Below are 11,008 nucleotides of genomic sequence, written 5' to 3'. Positions count from 1 at the left end.
CAAGACCTTTGCTGGCTCAGGGAGAGGGTCCGCCCCAGGGGAAGGTTTCCCTTCCTCCCGTTGTCCCACCTTTGCCGCCCCGAGCCCTGAAACGATCGCCCTTGCCCCCTGGCCCTGCCCCTGCTGACCGGACCTCCATCTCCACTTCGGAGGGCTGCGTGCTCATCCGAGGGAAAGGCGGAGCCTGTATATCGCGGGCTCGATCCCTCCCCTCCAACGAAGAGAGAGAGGACGCCCCCCGAAAGATGCTGTGGGGGGCTGACGCTGTTACATCTTCTGCCGCACCCCCGGATGGAGCCCAGCAGGAGACGCCGGCCATGGTAGCCATGGCAGCAGATGGAGATGCCACCGCCCCCCCCCTTTGCCCGAGGAGGCCTCCGTAGGCGTTCCCCCGGCCGCTGTCAATACCGTGCCTCCTGGTCAGCAAGGGGAAGGGGCCCAGTCTGCCAGGAATGGTACCAGAGGCAGCAGTCGGGGCAGATGGCGTGGCGGCATGCTGGGGGGCGGTGGCCACCTGGGCGTACACTCTGGGGGTTAGGGATGGAACGCCCCCAGAGCTGGTGGAGGGAATGGCTGGGGAGGAAGAGGCCACGGCAGATGTCGGGGCCGCGGCAGGGAGGGTAGCCCTGCCAACGGGAGGTTTTGTTTTCTGGGCGGGGCCTGTGCCCTTTTTATTCCCCTGGCCCTTTTTGCTGGTGGAAGGGGCAGCTATGACAGCGGTGGAGTCTGGGCTAGTGGTGGCCGAGAGGGTAGCCGCTGGGGCGAGCAAGGGCGGTGGCAAGGGGGAAACTATGGGAACAGTGGGGGCCGGAGCAAGGGCAGGGGTGGGGCCAGGGGCAGGGTCCTCCTCCATAGTGGGAAGAGGCAGGAGGAGCCCCTGAATTGGGGGTGGGACAATGGACAAGTGCTCCTCCCTGCAAGACGGCACGCAGGGGAGAAGGGTCCAGCAGACAGGGCAATGGGAATAGGGGAGATGGGACAGGGCCAACCACTCCTCCCTCCTAAGCTGTATGCAGGAAGGAGGGTACCAGTGTGCGTGGGGGGAAATTGTAGGGGGGCACTGGGGGAAGGGAAGAAGCAACTACTCCTCCCCGCTAGGCTGCAGGCAGCGGAGGAGGGGGCTAACAACAGGAGGACACGGGGACAACAGAGGAGAGGGGGACAATCACGGGCACAGGGCAGGGCGCCGGCTCCTGGGGCTGCACTCGGATGGGGAAGGACTACAATTCCATCAGGGGAAGTGCAGTGATCAGGGTAAACAACAACAAGGGGGGGGGCACATCACACTGTGGGTTGGGCAGGGCAGGGGTTAGCAGGAGTCAGGGGGAACAGCAAACAACTGAGGGTGGGGTAAGTAGAGCACAAGGGAGGGGGACCAAACTCCTGGGGAAGGGCAGGGCAGGCAAAGCAACAAACTTGCAAGGGGTGGGGCGGGGCGGGCATACTAACAAAGCCAGGAACCTAGGATGGGGCCAGGGTGGGACAGGCAAACAACCAGGGGAAATTCTTCCGGGGAGTTACGGGAGGAAGAGAGGAAAAAACTGGGCTGGGGAGTAACGGGGAGGCCCCCCACCCAAATGCAACTGAGGGAGGGGGGTCAAGTCCAGAAAAAAAAGGGGGGTGAGTGCACCCATGAGCGCTTGTGGGGCTCACTCCAGTCCTTGCTTGCCGCTGCAAACAGTCCCGGATGGTGGTGGGCAAAGAAGGAAGCAGCCCCGCCAATGGGCGAGCAGCAGGTGTTGATGGTCAGCTGGGTTAGTGGAAGGGGCGGTGGCAAAAAGGGGTGGTGGTGGTGAAGGAAGATGTGGCGGGGGGCAGCAGGACTGGGGGTGGGCTCCACGCCTCTCCCCCAGCCCCCCACAGCAGCAAAAGGCTACCACCACCCCAGGAGCACAGCTGTTAAAGTCACTCAGTCCAACAACTGACCCCCTCCACAATTCCTCGCAGCGGACTTCCTCCTCCTCGAGGGGGCAGCCAGCTCAGGAGCAGCAGCAAGCGGGTGGCAGCCAGCCAGATGAGGACCAAGACAGAAGGGGTGACAACGATGGTGGTGGGGTCCTCACTTCTCCCTCCAGAGGGGTGGGGATGGGGGGACAGGCCAGCAAGGCCCCCCTTCCCCACAGCAGCAGCAACAGCAGTGGCTCCCAGAAGGGGTCCCAGCCAGCAGCGGCCCTCCAGGGAGGGAGGCAGAGAGCTCCAGCCAGCAGCAACAGCCCAGGGACGGAGGGAGCTCCAAACAGTAACAGCAGTAGCAGCCCAGGAAGGGAGAGAGCTCCAGCCAGCAGGGCAGCCTGAACAGACTGATCTCTCCTTCCTGTAGCAGGGCCTTATTGGAAAAAACCGGGAAGTGGGTCGGCGCAAGCCCACCAACTGCTAAAGGCCCCTCCCCCAGCCTAGCGGGAGGGACCACTGGACCCAGGGACCAACTGATTACAGGGGACAACTAATGAAAAACAGGGACTGGAGTGAGGGTCAAAGGTTCAAAATGAGGATACCGGATGAGGACACCGAGCAGAGAACCCTGGACAGCGCCCACTGCTCCTCAAAGCTGTCGAGGGAGCCAGCGGACGCTGCCCAGTGGAACTCTGCCTGGATGTGCGAAACTAGGGAGGAACGGAAACAGGCCCCGCAGTCGCAGAGCACCCCCTCATCCAACATCCTCCTCCTGGTATTGTAGATGGAGACTTTGGCCAGAGCCAGGAGGAGGTTGACGAGGAGGTCTCATGACTTTGTGGGACCACGGATAGGGCGTGCGAAGAGGAACAAGTGTGGGGGAAAGTGCAGCCAGAACCTCAACAAGAGGTTCTGGAGGAGCCGGAACAGGGGCTGCAACCTGGCGCATTCAAGATAGGCGTGCACCAGGTTCTCCCTCACACCGCAAAAGGGGCAGGCCTCAGGTATAGGGATGAACCGCGCCAGGTGCACGCCCTTGCTCACGGCTCCATGAAGGAGCCGCCAACCAATGGTCCTGGCGGACTGTGGGACCAAGGTGGAATAAAGGCTGGCCCACCGGGGCTCCTCACCCTCTTTAGGTGGAAGATAGTCCCACCATTTGGTGTCGGGGCGGGACACAAGGATGAGGAAATGTAACGTATGGAGCACGAGCGTGTACAGATGGTTTCTGAGCACGGTTCGAAACCGGACCGGCTGCAGGGTAAGCAGCCGGCTCGGAGTGCAGGAGCGGGGAGGCTTGGGGTACAGGGTCAGAAGAAAAATGTGCGAAGGCCAGGGGTGAGGGGTGGGTGGGGAACGCCCTCTCGCAGGGCTCGCCGCAGGAAAGCGAGAGAATTGGGTGACAAGGCGGCCTTCACCTCCCGGAGTACGAACCTAGGGGTCGGAAGGGGGTAAAGTCCCATACGTCATCCAAGAGCGTGGGGCTTCACCCAATCCCCCATCGTAGTCCAGGAGGTCTCCGACTCTGGAGGTTTCTGCCAGGACCAACCTCCGACACACCGAGGGAGACTCCGCCACCTGCACATGGAGGTCGAGGTTGTGTAGCAGGGGCTCCGTGAGGAGGTCTGCTCCCTCGGTGGCCACAAGTGACCTGGTCGCCGAAAAAAGCTTCCAGGTCCGGAGGAGGTCCTGGCAGAAGACCGGCAGCTCGGAGAGGTTTCGCGGAAGGCCTCTCGGATGGAGACAAAAGAGCTGCTGGTCATATCGGAGGTGGCGGAGGAAGGCGTGCGCCAACGTGCTCCACGCTGGACTACATGCACTATAAAGGAGCCTCTGCAGGGCCTGGAGGCGGAAGACATGGACCTGGCTGCGCAAGCAACCCAGACCCTGTCCTCCCTCCTCCAGGGGGAGACTCAGAGCCCCTGCAGAGACCCAGTGCAGCCCTGGCCAGAAGAACTCCAGAGCTATCCTCTGGAGCCTGGCCAGGATCCTCGGGGCCAGGCTCAGGGTGTTGAGCCAGTGCCAGAGCATGGACAGGACCAGTTGGTTCAACACCAGCGCCCTCCATCGCAGGGAGAGACACCGGAACAGTCCTGTCCATCTCTGCAGCCGCTCACCCACCCTGGCCTCTAAATCCTGCCAGTTCTCCAGCAGAGAAGGATGCGTGGCGGAGAGATAAATGCCAAGATAGAGCAGCGGACCCGCGGTCTACCGGATGGCTTGAAGTGCGGGTGGGCGGGAGCTCGCCTGCCACCCATCTCCGACCACCAGGCCAGAGCTCTTGACCCAGTTGACCCGGGCGCAGGAAGCCGCCGAGTAAACAGCCTGGCAGGCCTCCACCCGCACCAGGTTGTCTGGGTCCTGGACCACGAGGAGCACGTCGTTAGCGTACGCCGACTGGACCAGCCGCAGCTCCGGTTCCTGAAGCGCCAACCCCGTCAACCTCTGGCAGAGGAGGCGGAGGAAGGGCTCGATCATCAGAGCGTACAGCTGGCCTGAGAGGGGGCACCCCTGCCTTACTCCCCGCCTGAAGCTGACCGGCTCGGTCAGGGTCCAGTTGAGCCTGACCAAACACTCCGCGTTGGTGTACAGCACTTGGAGAAAGCCCACAAACTGGGGCCCAAAGCCAAACACCCACAGGGTGCCCAGGAGATACCCATGGTCCACCCTGTCGAATGCCTTCTCCCGGTCCAGGGACAGGAGGGCGAATGACAGACTATCCCTACGCCCCAGCTCCAAGAGATCCCTGACCAAATACAAGTTGTCAAAGATTGTCCAGCCCGGGACGGTGTAGGTCTGGTCGGGATGGACCATGTCCGCCAGCATGGACCCCAGCCACAGAGAGATGGCCTTCACTACGACCTTGTAGTCCGTGCTGAGGAGTGAGACGGGACGCCACTTCCGTAAGCCACGGAGGTCCCCCTTCTTCGTCAACAAGGCGAGCACAGCTCGCCTGCACGAGAGAGGGAGGACCCCGCTTTGCAAGGACTCGGCCCAGACGATGACAAGGTCCGGGCCGAGGATGTCCCAGAACATGCGGTAGAACTCCATGGTCAGCCCGTCCATGCCCGGAGATTTATTAGTGGGCATGCGATGGAGGGCTTCCGAGAGCTCGGCCAGAGAGCGAGGCAGCTCCAGCCGGTCTCGGTCGCCCGTGCTGACCATTGGGAGTTCAGTCCAGAGCACCCTGCGGGCATCGGCGTCGGTCGGATCCAGGGAGAAAAGATTAGTGTAGAAGGCCCTGGCCCTTCCACGCATCTCATCCGGATCCGTGAGGGGGGTCCCGTTCTCATCCAAGAGGCAGGTGATGTGCTTTTTGACCCCCCTCCTTTTCTCCAGGGTGTAGAAGAAGCGGGAGCCGCGATCCATCTCCCGAAGGAGGCAGATGTGGGATCAAACAAAAGCGCCCAGGCCTCAATGGTCCTCCAGTGCCCGGAGCTCCTCCCGCTTCTCCCAGTACGCTGCGCGGAGGGGTGGATCCTCGGGGCCAGAGGCGAGATGCCTCTCTAGCTCTAAAACCTCCCGCTCCAACTGCCCTATCACTGCATCCCTCCGCCAGCTGGTGCTCCGGCTGTAATCGTGGCAGAAGAGCCGTACATGCACCTTTCCCACATCCCACCACTGCCTCGTCAAGGGAAAGGCACGCCGCTGCCCCTGCCAGGCCAGCCAGAACTCCCAGAAGGACGCCACTAAGCCCACGTCCTCCAGAAAGCTGTTATTAAAGTGCCAATAGGCTGGCCCTGGCCTCTCCGGACTGAGAGAGGCTGTCACGGTCACCAAGTGGTGATCTGAGAACGGGGCCGGCCGGATGCTGGAGTCATAGGCTTGTGTCAGATGGAAATGCGAGATATAAATGAGGTCCAACAGGGAGTGGCGCGACTGATCCCCCTCCACCTGGACATAAGTTAAGGTAACATCATCGTCCGGGTGGTGGTTGCGCCAGACGTTTAATCTCAGCCCTTCCACGCAGGCCCGGACGTCTGGAAGGCGACCCGGCAAGACCTCGGCTACCCCCAGCACCTCGGGCCGTAGCTCGGGGGAGAACAGGGTGGCCACCCCAGCAGAGCGGAACCCCGGTGCAGTTGCGCCGGGCAGCCCATCCCCATCCCCAGCACAGGAGGGGGCGGCGGAGGGAGTAGTGCAGCCCCCATGATGTTAGGAAGAGGGGACACGAAAACCGCCCCCTGAGAATTGTCCGTAGATAGAGGAAACGAGACAACCTTGGGGGCAGCAACAACATGGGCGGTGGCGGGAAAGGGGGCGAGTGACTCATTGGGGATGGAAATAGGATCAGGGGGCGGGGCGGGGCAGGGCCTGGGCCAGGGGCAAGGACAGAAGAAGGGGCGGGAGCAGGGACAAGGGCTGATATTGGGACCGGGGTAGGAGAGGGGCCGAGAGCAGGGGTAGGAACAGGAGTGGGGACACTGATGGATTCACAGTCCCCAGCAACCAGGCTATCGGGGTGCAGCTCCTCTCGGCCAGGAGTTGGGGACAACAGAACCGGGGTCAGAGAGGGGGCCTGCGCTGACGCCGAGCACAGGAGCTGTGAGAAACACATCACCCGCAGCCACGGCGTCAAGCACTATGGAAACTTCAGTGGGGCCCTCCTCCGGAGGGGAAGCCAACCGCTCCGTCCGGGCACTGGAGGGCATGCCCACAGGCTCGGGGCCTGACCACTCAGCATCGGCCGTCGCCTCTAGGGGCTCGGCGGCCTCAGGTGAGGTGCCATCCACGGCCGGAAAAATAGGGGGAGCCAGGGTTGCCCCCAGGACCAGAGCGGGGGCTACAGTTGGGAGTGAGGGGCAGGGAGAAGGAGGAGGGGGTGGTGAAACTGAGCCACCACCCAGGTCGAGGCCCGCTGACTGGGGGTCGTCTTCCCCCTGGGTGACCGGGGTCAGTCCCAGGGCCTCGATCTCCTTGAATATGGAGGTAAATCCACTCCCCGCGGCCCCAGAGTCCTCCCCGTCAGGAGCCAGGGCAGTAATAGCCCCGGTATCGACAACGGCACGGGGCGCAGATGGCAAAGGGGCTGGGGGAACTCCTACAGAGGTCTCCTCGGGAGGGGACTCAACAAGGGGGGCGGTGACGTCTCCGGCTGCTGCCATGGCTGCTGTAGCTGGCGTTCCCTGCTGAGCTCCATCTGGAGGCGCGGCAGAAGATGTAACAGCGTCAGCCCCCCACAGCATTTTTCGGGGGACCTCCTCTCCCTCCTCGTCAAAGGGGAGGGATTGAGCCCGCGATTTACAGGCGCCGCGCTTCCCCCGGACGAGCACCCAGCCCTCCGAACGGGAAGTGGAGGGCTGGTCAGCAGGGCCAGGGCCAGGGGGCAAGGGCAATCGTTTTGGGGCTCGGGGCAGCAAGGGCGGAACAACAGGAGGAAGGGAAACCTCCCCCTGGGGCGAGCCCTCTCCCTCAGCTGGCAGAGGTCTTGCCGCCCTCTCCTCCACAGGAGGAGGGGCAGCGGCAGTGGCAGCCAGGGTCACCGGCGGTGACAGGGCCGGTGCCCGCCCGGGTCTCAGGGGTCCCAGACACTCCTCCGGGCCGGGCCAAGGGGCAGTCCCTCCGGATGTGCCCTGTTGCCCGGCAGAGAAAGCACCGGGCCTCCCCTGTCAAATAATGGACCCGGTAATGGGCCCCCTGATAGGGCACCAAGAAGGACCCCTCGAGCACCACTCCGTCACACGTCACTGGCAGCACTTGAATCTGTACCTGTTGGCGGAAGAACAGAACGTGGCGGAGGGCGGGGTCCTTGCAGCCCAGCGGGAGAGGGCTGATGATGGAGATGGGTTTCCCCAGATGGAGAGGGCAGGCAACAGGGTAACATTGGGCAGGAAGGGCGGGACGGAGGTCAATACCACCCGTACGCCCAAGTCCTCCAGGGGTTTTAGGGCAACAAACGCCCCCCCACCGCCATGCCCTTCTCTACCGCCTCCTGAGCAGCGGCCTCCGACGCAAGGAAGAACACAACCTTACCATACATCTTGGAGGCCGCCACAATGGCCGTGGGCCCTATCACCCTCGCCAAGGCTCACACGTATGTTTCAATGTGGGGCGAGGCGGACACCAGGAGGCAGTGGACGCCATGCCTCCTGGTCAGCGAGGGGAAGGGGTCCCGGCCACCAGGAATGGTACCAGAGGCGGCAGTCGGGGCAAATGGCGCGGTGGCATGCAGGGGGGCAGCAGCCACCTGGGCATACGGTCTGGAGGTTAGGGATGGAGCGCCCCCAGAGTCAGTGGAGGGAACAGCTTGGGAGGAAGGGGCCACGGCAGATGTCAGGGCCACGGCTGGGAGGGCAGCCCCGCCAATGGGAGGTTTTGTTTTCTGGGCGGGGCCTTTTATTCTCCTGGCCCTTTTTGCCGGTGGAAGGGGCAGCTATGGCAGCAGCGGAGTCTAGGCTAGTGGTGGCCGAGAGGGTAGCTGCTGGAGCGGGCAAGGGTGATGGCAGGGGAGGAACAATGGGAGCAGTGGGGGCAGGAGCAGGGTCGGGCCCAGGGGCAGAGGCAGGGTCCTCCGCCATGGTGGAAAGAAGCAGGAGGAGGCCCTAAATTGGGGTAGGACAATGGACAACTACTCCTCCCCACTAGACGGCAGGCAGGGGAGGAGGGTCCAACAGACAGGGTATTGAGAGTAGGAAAGGTGGGACAGGGCCAACCACTCCCCCCTGCTAGACTGTATGCAGGAGGGAGGGTACCAGCGTGGGCGGGGGGGGGGAACTGGAGGGGGGCACCGGGGGAAGGGAAGAAGCAACCACTCCTCCCCGCTAGGCTGCAGGCAGGGGAGGAGGATGCTAACCACAGGAGGACACAGGGACAACAAAGGAGAGGGGGACAATCACGGGCACGGTGCCGGCTCCTCCGGCTGCACTCGGAAGGGGAAGGACTATAATTACATCAGGGGAGGTGCAGTGATCAGGATAGACAACTTGAAAGGGGGGAATGGGGCACAAGCGCTCTGAAAAGGGACATGGGCACACCAAACTGTGGGTTGGGCAGGGCAGGGGTGGTCAGGGGGAACAGCAAACAACTGAGGTGGGCAAGTAAAGCACAAAGGCAGGGGGGAACCAAACTCCAGGGAAGGGCGGGGCAGGCAGAGTGACAAACTTGGAAAGGTTAGGACAGGGTAGGTACACTAACAGACCCAGGATCCTAGGATGGGGTCAGGGTGGGACAGGCAAACAACCAAGGAAAATTCTTCCGGGGAGCTATGGGAGGAAGGGAGGAAAAAAAAAACCTGGGCTGGGGGGTAATGGGAAGACCCCCCACCCAAATGCAACTGAGGGAGGGGGGCCAAGTCCAAACAAAAGAGGGGGGGGAGTGCACCCATGAGCGCTTGTGGGGCTCACTCCAGTCCTTGCTTGCTGCTGCAAACAGTCCCAGATGGTGGTGGACAAAGAAGCGAGCAGCCCCTTCGAGGGGCGAGCAGCAGGTGTTGATTGTCAGCTGGGTTGGTGGAGGGGGTGGTGGCAAAAAGGGGTGGTGGTGGTGAAGGAAGATATGGCGGGGGGGGGGCAACAGGACTGGGAGAGGGCTCCACGCCTCTCCCCCGGCCCCCCCACAGCAGCAAAAGGCTACCACCACCCCAAGAGCACAGCTGTTAAAGTCACTCAGTCCAATAACCGACCCCCTCCACAATTCCTTGCAGTGGTCTTCCTCCTCCTCGACGGGGCAGCCAGCTCAGGAGCAGCAGCAAGCGGGCGGCCAGTCAGGTGAGGACCCAGGCAGAAGGGGTGACAATGGTGGTGGTAGTGGGGTCCTCGCTTCTCCTTCCTCTAGAGGGGTGGGGATGGGAGGGCAGGCCAGCAAGGCCCCCCTTCCGCACAGCAGCAGCGGCTCCCAGAACGGGTCCCAGCCAGCAGCGGTCTTCCAGGGAGGGAGGGAGAGAGCTCCAGCCAGCAGCAACAGCCCAGGGAGGGAGGGAGCTCCAAACAGCAGCAGCAGTAGCCACAGACCAGGAAGGGAGAGAGCTGCAGCCAGCAGGGCAGCCCAAGCACACTGACCTTTCCTTTCTGTAGCAGCATGGTCACCTGCTCTTGCCTTGACGGGCTTGAAATCAGCCCTGGGAGGGCTGTGACAGAGCAAGCAGTTCCCAGGCTGACTGGGGGAAGCAGGCTCAGCTGTGGCCAAGCCACAATCAGGCCTCAGCTGGCCCTTATAAGAGGGCAGTGGGCTAGGAGCAGACAGTCTCCTCTAGTTGTGGAGTGAGATAGGCCTGGTGAGTATACCAGAAGTGGAGCAGGGCTGGGGAAAAGCCAAGGAAGCTCTAGCCTGGAAACCCCCCAACCTGCAGGCCTAGTTTAAGGTCAGACAGGTACTGGGGTTGCAGGGGGAGCCCAGAGGTAGCAGGTCCAAACTCCCCTTGCCTATGATGATTGGCTTATATACTGCAGTCTGCCCCAGTGTGCAGGGGCTTAACAGTGACTGACAGTAGCCAAAGACTGAGGCTAGGTGGGGATAGTGAGTGGGGGTTCCCTGGGGAGGGGAGATCCAGAGACTGTAAGGGTACTGGCAGGGGGCAGCACCCTGGGTAAAAGGGGCACTGGGGTCTGGGAAGGACATAGGGGGGCTAGCGGCAAGTGGGACAACAGCCTGCAGAGGGTGCTCTGGAGGCTGGAATGCTAATTCTCTGGATGAGCAGCAGGAGGCTCTGCAGGGGTGAGTCTCGCACTGTGACAGGAACCCATTAGCCAGCTTTAATTCCACCTTGGTCCCTTTGCCCACCAGGGATATTAGATGGCAGCTGTGAGCACAGGCATGGTTCATAGATACCCCTGATGCCTGTCCCTTCTACCAAGAGGGAGACCTGGACACACACCTACCTCCACTGTGCCAGGTAATAGCTCCCTTTCGCATCCTCCAGAACCTTCTGATGCAATTCTAGCTGCCCTTTACCCATCTACTCCTCTAGACTTCCTATCTATGGCTCCATAAAGTCACAAGACCTTCACATCAGCCTCCTGTTACTGGCCAAAATGATCATTTACCACACCAAGAAGAAGCAGCCTGACAGGGAGGTTCACTGCAATTGTAGGGACTACTTCTGTTCAGTCACTGTCTCACATCCAGGAAGAGTTCCGCTGACTTCACCTCCTTCGTGGTGCTATGGGTGCTGTTCAGG

The sequence above is a fragment of the Lepidochelys kempii genome, chromosome 18 (genome assembly GCF_965140285.1).
Source record: "Lepidochelys kempii isolate rLepKem1 chromosome 18, rLepKem1.hap1, whole genome shotgun sequence".
Taxonomy (NCBI): Eukaryota; Metazoa; Chordata; order Testudines; family Cheloniidae; genus Lepidochelys; species Lepidochelys kempii.
The sequence above is the reverse complement of the archived record's forward strand: the minus strand, read 5'-3'. Positions refer to the sequence as shown.